Genomic DNA, 7,904 nt, shown 5'->3' with positions numbered 1-7,904 from the left:
CTGTATTGAATTTTGTTTTGGATATTGTTCATTATTATAATATGCTACCACACATAGTAGCAATAATTATAACGTCTTATTAAAATAAGTATGAGAAAATATTATATCATGAATGGTAGCTTTCTAATTTTTTTCTGTATTCTACCTTTATGTGAAGAAATTAATTACGTACCATGGCCAGGTAAGGTTTGGAATAATTGTTGAGTCTTATTAGATGTGGACATTTTTGTTTTTTGTTATTGTTTTCAGGGATGAAATAAAATATATTATTTGTACTTACAAAGTGTTACAAGTTTTTTTCTTTATAGTGGTTATGCATTTAATAAATGGTTAATGATTAAAAAGAATCTTAGAAAATTTGGGGGTTTGTTCCATCAACTCCAGATAACTTTTTCAAATGAGATAAATGGGGGGTTGTTGTTGGGAACCACCCTACCTGGTTTCAGAGACTGTAACCCCCCATGGCTAAGGCTGAGTCAGAGACCTTGAGACCCTAAGCCACCAAGGAGACAACGCTTATCTTCCTGGTAGGGGCACCGCCTCTGCCGCCTTTCACCTTACCCTGCCTTGCCCCCAGTGCATGACCGGTTAGCCAATGCCAGGTAAGATTCCTCAAGGGAGGGATGACCTAAGACAGGTACAGTCACCAAGGAGCCCTCAGGGAAGGACTTGGGGGGCTATGGAGAAAGGGGGTGATGGACCCTCTCCCCTCAGCTTTGACATGGCCTGAGTCATTCTATCTGCAAGAAGTCTCCTAATCTCTTGGCTGCCTTACCCCCCCCCCCCCCCCCCCCCCCCCCCGCCCCCCAGCAGCCTGAAATGATGCTGGAGTGGGTGTGGCCCCGTGCTGGACAGAGTGGTTCCCCGGGGCCATGAGGGCTGAGAAAGACTGCATAAAATCCTGTGAAACCTGCTTTGCTAATACCCTCAATTTAAATGATAAGGATCCAAGCATGAAACGAGTTTGTTTCCGTAAAGTTTTCTGGTCCTTTAGCTATCTGACCCTGACTCAAAATAAGCCCTCAGAGTTCTTTGAATGTTATCTATTTGATCATTACTGCCTGATAATGATTGATGAGCTTTCCATATACGCTCTGTATTCCTATGCAAATTAAGCCAATAAAAGCCTGTCAAGGCAAGGGTAGGGGTGCTCTCCTCTTGAGAGAGTGGCCAAGCAGTCCCTTTTTCTCCAAGGGGTCCTTGTGAATTTGTCTTGTCTCAGCCACAATGCTGTGGACACTGCTTGCCAGTGACCGAGTTAGGTTGCCTGCTTCAGGATAGGACAGACTGAGACCAGGGATTGATGGGGTCAAGTCTGAGGATTGTGATTAAAGGTGGTTTCCTAGGTTTTGTATCCTCAAGTTGAAATTTATTGTTGAGTTTTTGTAAGTCATGCCTTAGTATTTATATCTCAGTTAATCTTAGTTAATCAGGATATCCATCTTTTGAGAGAGCTAGAGAATATGAAAATAAGAATAAATACAGAAAAACAAAACGCAGGGGGAAAACTCCAAAATTTTTCTACCCAGAGATAACTGCTGCTGACATTTTAGCGTATAAATGTGAATCTCATTTCCCTTGCTGACCCTCTCCATTACTTTCTCATTTCCAGTGGAAATACAGCATTCTCACTGTGGCCACAAAGCCCTAATTTGCTCCTGTTGCCTTGTACCCTTATACCAATTTCATCCTTCCTAATACTCTTCAGCCATGTTGACCTTTTCTTCCTAGGGCATACCAAACGTGTTTGCATCAGCAGCTTCAAACTTGGTATTTCTCCATTTGTAATTCTCATTCCCAGATATCTTCACGGTTCCCACGCTCACATTCAGGACAGACGAAATACGCAACAGGTGATGATCCCCGGACTTTGTTCTCTGTCACGAGCAGCAGGCCAGAAGCGTTTTGCAGAGCAGCGAAAAGACAGAGTAGAATGTGCCGTGGGTCATCTATAACTGTTAGTGAGCTGGGAGGGGAGCTGGGAGGGGAACGGTCGGTGGTCTGACGTGTGCTTAATCAGATCCAGGTTGTCAATTTATAGCTTTGGCTTAAAATGAATCAGTAATATTAGTGTGTATTTAAGTAAGGAAGTTAAGCCAAAGATTTTTTGAATTAGTGCTTTGTACAATTTACCAATGCCAGGATTTTTCAAACACGTTTTTCAGAATGAGTTTCAGTCCTCCAGTGAGGCCAGCAGTTCAAGTGTAACTTCACATTGCTTTTATTTATTTTTATTTTTTTGTCAGTCTGTTCCCTGTATCCAGGCCTCTGGTTCTATTTTGTTCGTCAGTTTATTTTGTTCATTAGATTCCACATATAAGTGAGATCATATGGGATTTGTCCTTCTCTTTGCATTGCTGTTAAGTGTTGTTCAGCAGCATCGTCGTTCATTTGAATAAACCATTATTTTTCATTGAACTTTCTCGGGGGCTTAATTCATCCACTCACTCACACTTTAAAAAAATCTCTACCAACTTTTCAGGCAAAGAAACACAACATGGTTCTGAGGGGTCTTTTTAGGTGGGTGGGAGGTGATATGGTAGATACAATATCAGGAAAAGAAGTATTTTGAACTACAAGTGTTGGGGAATTTATACCTAACGTTAGGTTATGTTTAATTTTGACATAAATGTATTTTTTTTTATTGTTTGCTTGTTTGTTTTTCATTTTCATTAGTTTGAAATAGAGGGGGAAAATTCCCTTTACTCTTTTCTTCAAATTTGGACTGGGAAGTCTGAAAGCCTTGAGTAATGGCTGAAGCAGGGCACAGAAAGGGGACCTGTGCCAGGTAAGAAAGGTCTGTTTCCAGAGTCTGTGCTCTTGGCCGCCATGCCATACCAGTTGTTCCGCTGATCTTGGCTTCAGTAAATTCAAGCATTCCTTTTTCCTCCCATCCTCTTGTCCCTGGGACCTAGCAACTCCTTTGATCCAAGAGAGATGCTTCTCTCTCCACTCCTCACTCTTTCCTCAAAGGCCTGGGTCAGCAGTGTGCGTACAGTCAGCAAAGACATCACACGGTATGCATTTGGCTCCCAGGTGGTAGCCCACTCACTCCTGCTGATGGCCCAGGAAGGCTGGGTTTGGGGGTGATTGGAGATGAACCATTTCCTGGGGAGTTGGAAGCACCAGGCTGTGGTATTTGGGAGCTTATAACAAACCTGCCACAATAGTGTCTCTCACATTCAATCTTGGAAGAAAGGGAAGTTAGGGACCAACTGAGAGTGTATTCTTTAGGGGGAACAGAATCTTTTCAGTCTATCCTCAAGGCCATTTTTTTGTACTCACTGTGGGATTTGAGGCACTACCAATTCAGCTACGGCAGTTCTCTTTCACCATAAGATCTAGAGCTAAGATTTTATTTGCAAGGTTTAGGTTAGGGACTTTCAGGGACCAAAACATTTCTATCACTTTCTATTTCCTAGAGGCTAGACAAAATGGGATGCAGGACCACACACACACACACTCTTGGTCCACTTGCTGTTGTAATCTCTAGGTTTTACAAATGGATCATTTGATGATGTTTTAAAGAAGTCTGAGATTGTCTTAATAGTGACTTGATCATGTCTGACTTAAGATTGTTTCTCTGGGTTTTCTAAAATACTAACTGGGAAAACCTTAAAAACCTCCAGCCATTTCTCTAAAGCTTGACTGTTGATTTGGGAGCGTTTTAAATTGCAGAAGCTTTGGACCCACTTTTTTACTCTGGGATGGCTTCTGCCCACGGCACAGGCCTCATGCACTGGTCCTCAGACTGGAATTGACTTCTCCGTGGAGAAGTGAGGTAAAAAAATGACACGGAAATCCTCGTTTTGAGCATTGCCCACTCTTACTCGCTTATATAATAAAGGGGCAGCTATTTCTTTGGTATGTGCCAAAACATGATCTGTTTAAAACTGTAAAGAATATAAACGGCTTATTGCGAACTATAAGAACTTTTAGCCACAAATGCCCCTCTCTTACCTTCCAGGCAAAGGCACACTTAGGGGAGACGACAAAAGCAGGCAGTGGTTGGTGGTGGGGGCGGGGTATTTGCTACATTAACGCAGTTCTTTTTTCTCCTCAGACAGGTGTCTGTCATTTTCTGCCTGTGAAAATAAGTGACACTTGGATCTAAACACTCCCAAAGGAAGTGAATCGTGACACTTCTAAGTAAAATTCACTTTCTGCCTCTCTACATGATTTAATTCTTTTTATCTTCTTTCCAAAATATCATTTGTTAAAAACAATATTGGGTTTAAATACAGTGCTAAATAACCATGGTTACCACCAGAAAGAAGATAGCTCTTTCTCTGATTAGAACAAGTGGCTTTTCTGACCCACAACCTCAGCTGAGGGGCTGAGAAACTGCAGAAGTGGCTGTTCCGCCTTCTGTTTCTAGAAAGATTAGGTTTTTCAAGGCTAAAAAGGAAGTCAAGGCCAATTCTAAAGAGGGGGAATTTTTCTCATTGTTGATTAGGATTTGGGTGATTTTACCAGTGAAATAATGAGCTTGGTTCTTGCTTTTATGCAGGAAGAGTGAAGCTATACCTTCCACTACTTAGTTCCTCATGGACTTTACACTCACATACACTGAAGCCCAATTGGGGACAATTGGTTTCTTCACACACCAGAAGGCCAAATGGAAAGTATTATCCTTTGCCTCTGCAAAACCAAACTAACTAGTGTTTCTTGCTGGTGATAAGGCAGGAGTGTGCGCCAGACAGAAAGTGTCCTCATCTACTCACAGCCAGGCCCTTCGCCAGCTTAGAATGAATGTCCTGTTGGAATTCTGAACAGATGAAGCCGAGCCCAGAGCTGGTCAAAACTGTGAGGCAATCCTATTATTTCCTATTGTCAGGCGTTGCCTGACCTACTTATACCACATACAGTAGTACCCCCCAATTATGGTTTCGCTTTCCATAGTTTGTTACCCACAGTCAACTTTGGTCCTTAAATATTAAATGGAAAATTTCAGAAATAAGCAATTTAATAATTCTTAAGCTTTAAGTTGCATGCTGTTCTGAGTGTGATGAAATCTCTCACTGTTTCCTCCATCTCTTTAGGGATGTGAACCATCCCTTTGCCTAGGGAATCTGTGCCGTATTCCCTCCCCATCCCTTAGTCACTTAGTGGTCATCTATGTTATCAGATTGACTGTCATGGTATCACAGTGCTTGTGTTCAAGTCACTCTTATTTTACTTGGCAGTGACCCCAAAGCATGAGAGTAGTGATGCTGGCAATTTGGATGTGCCACAGAGAAGCTGAAAAGTGCTTTGGTTAAGTGAAAAGGTGAGCACAGTTAATAAGCTATTTTAAGAGACAGATCACATTTATGTAATTTTTATTACAGTACATTGTTATAGTTGTCCTATTTTATTATTAGTTTTATTGTTAATCTTTTTTTGAAGGCGCTTGCTTTTTTAAAAATGTTTTAAATTTATTTATAGAGAGAGGAGAAGGGAAGGAGAAAGAGAGGGAGAGAAACATCAATGTGTGGTTGCATTTCACACACCCCACACTGGGAACCCAGCTTGCAACCCAGGCATGTGGCCTGATTTGGAATCCAACCAGCAACCCCTTGGTTTGCAGGCTGGCGCTCAATCCACTGAGCCACACAAGCCAGAGTTCAAAAGTATATTTCTTTTTTTTTCCAAAATATATTTCTTAAAAATACATTTTTTCTTAAAAGCATGTTATGTCTGATACTAATGTAATTATCTCATAACACTAATATACTGTCTCAAAATAGTAGTGTAATTTCTTCTGTTAATATGTTCTTGGGAAGTCAGTCCAGGGGCTGCAGAAGAACCATCAAAGGAGAATGCAAAGATGCTGTTCATGCACATGGCCTTGGACTGTGGCCTGCACTTTTCTTTGCCAGGCTGGGCTAGTGTCCAAAAATGATCTGCGATCATTCCATTGCCACGAGAAACTTCCATGCCTCCACCACTTGCCTTTAGAGACTGGCACTACCGATGTATTCTCTGTTCTTGAAGAGCTTATTCTTGGAGCTAAGCCCTCTGCTGACCTTGAGGAGTCTGGTTGTGTCTCAAGTATTGGTGATGGTATTTCTCAAGTACAAGGGTTGAGAATTGTGCAAGCAGAAGAAATGGTAGTTTTCCCCAGGCTTAAAGGATATGTCTCTGAACTTGGACCATGACAATATTGTTGTTGTGTTTGGAAATGATAAATTAAGGACGAAGATATTGTGAAGAGGGCAGGAGCCACTGTGGACCTTCTAGTTGGCGAGAAGCTATTGGGTTGTGTAGCAGAGGCCCTTGGTAATAACGTCAGGTATGGAAATGGTCCAGGTGGTTGCAGACCGATAGACAAGTTGACCTGAAAGCCCCTGGGATCATTCTTCCAATCTCTGTGCAGGAACCAATGCAGACTGGCATTAAGCTGTGGGTAGCTTGGGTGCTGTTTGTGGTCAGCATGAGCTGATTATTGGTGGCCAACAGACTGGCAAAATGTCAATGATTGGCATAATCATTAACCAGAAATGTTTCAATGGCAGATCTGGTAAAAAGAGGAAGCTATACCACAGCTACATTGCTATTTGTCAGAAGAGATCCACTGTTGCCCAGTTGGTGAAGAGACTTTCAGATGCAGATGCCATGAGGTACACCACTGTGATTTTAGCAGCTGCCCCATGGCAATACCTGATTCCTCACTCTGGCTGTTCCATGGGAGAATATTTTAGGAATGATGGTAAACCTGTCTTGTTCTTCTTTGACAAGTTATCCAAACAGGCTTCTCATCAGTTGTCTCTGCCTCTCCCCAGAACCTTCTGTGACATGAAGCCCATCCTTGTGAGGTGTGTTACCCCCACTCTCATCTGCTGGAGAGAATAGCCAAAATGAATGTTACTTTTAATGGTGGCTTTTCAACTGCCTTACCAGTCCTAGAAACACAAGCTGGTGGTGCATCTGCTTACATTCCAACAAATGTCATTTCCATCACTGATAGACAAATAATTTTGGAAACAGAATTGTTCTACAAAGGTATCTGCCCTACCACTAATATGGATTGGTCTCTGTTCTGTGTCAGATCTGCTGCCCAAACCAAGGCCATGAAGCAGGTGGCAGGTACCATGAACCAGTAATTGGCTCCTTATCCTGAGGTTTGTTGCTTCTGCCCAATTTGGTTTCTACTTTCATCTTGCCAGTTAACAACTCTTCAGTTGTGCTGTGCATGTGAGTTACTGAAGGAAGGACAGTATTTTCGTATGATGATTGTAGAAGTAGCTCTTACCTATGATGGTGAAAAAGGAGGCATCTTGATAAACAAGCTGTTTCTATTTCATATTTCATTTTTTTTTTTGCTGGAGCATTTAAAAGTAAATCTTAAATGGCATGGTATTTTATCCTACTACTTCATTATACTTTAAAAGACAAAAAATTCTTATGTAACCACAAAACCATTTTTACATTCCCAAAATGAGATAATCATTTCTTATGTTTCAATAAAACTATTAAATTTTCCATGGTTGTCTAAAAAAAAGCTTTCTAGCGTTATTTTTTTCAAATCAGAATCCAAACTATGTCCACGTATTGAATTTGGTCGTTACAACCTACCTCTAAGATCTCTCTTCATCCAGACAAGGTCCCCATTTTCCCCTCCCTTATACCATTTACTTCTTGAAGAACCCGGGTCAGTAGTCCTGTAGAATGTCTCAGTTGCATCCTTGTGTTTAATTTGCTTCTTCATTCCCTGTATTTCCTGTAGTCTAAAAGTTAGATCGGAAGACTTAAACTCTATTTCAAATTTTTGAAAAAGATTCTGTTTATTTATTTTTAGAGACGGGGCGGGGGGGAGGGAGGGAGAAAAACATTCACCAATAGATCGGTGTGGCCTGACCAGGAATGGAACCAGAGACCTTTTGCTTTGTGGGACTACACCGAACCCAAAGAACTATACCAGA

The 7,904-nt window shown here is 41.5% G+C and overlaps 1 pseudogene; it reads left to right on the top strand.

Moving 5' to 3' along the window:
- The first annotated feature begins 173 nt into the window (after positions 1-173).
- On the top strand, positions 174-7,085 carry LOC112306875 (ATP synthase subunit alpha, mitochondrial-like; annotated as a pseudogene).
- The last annotated feature ends 819 nt before the right edge of the window (positions 7,086-7,904 follow it).

The sequence above is a fragment of the Desmodus rotundus genome, chromosome 6 (genome assembly GCF_022682495.2).
Source record: "Desmodus rotundus isolate HL8 chromosome 6, HLdesRot8A.1, whole genome shotgun sequence".
Taxonomy (NCBI): domain Eukaryota; kingdom Metazoa; phylum Chordata; class Mammalia; order Chiroptera; family Phyllostomidae; genus Desmodus; species Desmodus rotundus.
Note: the sequence above shows the minus strand (reverse complement) of the source record. Positions and strands in the feature narration are given on the sequence as shown.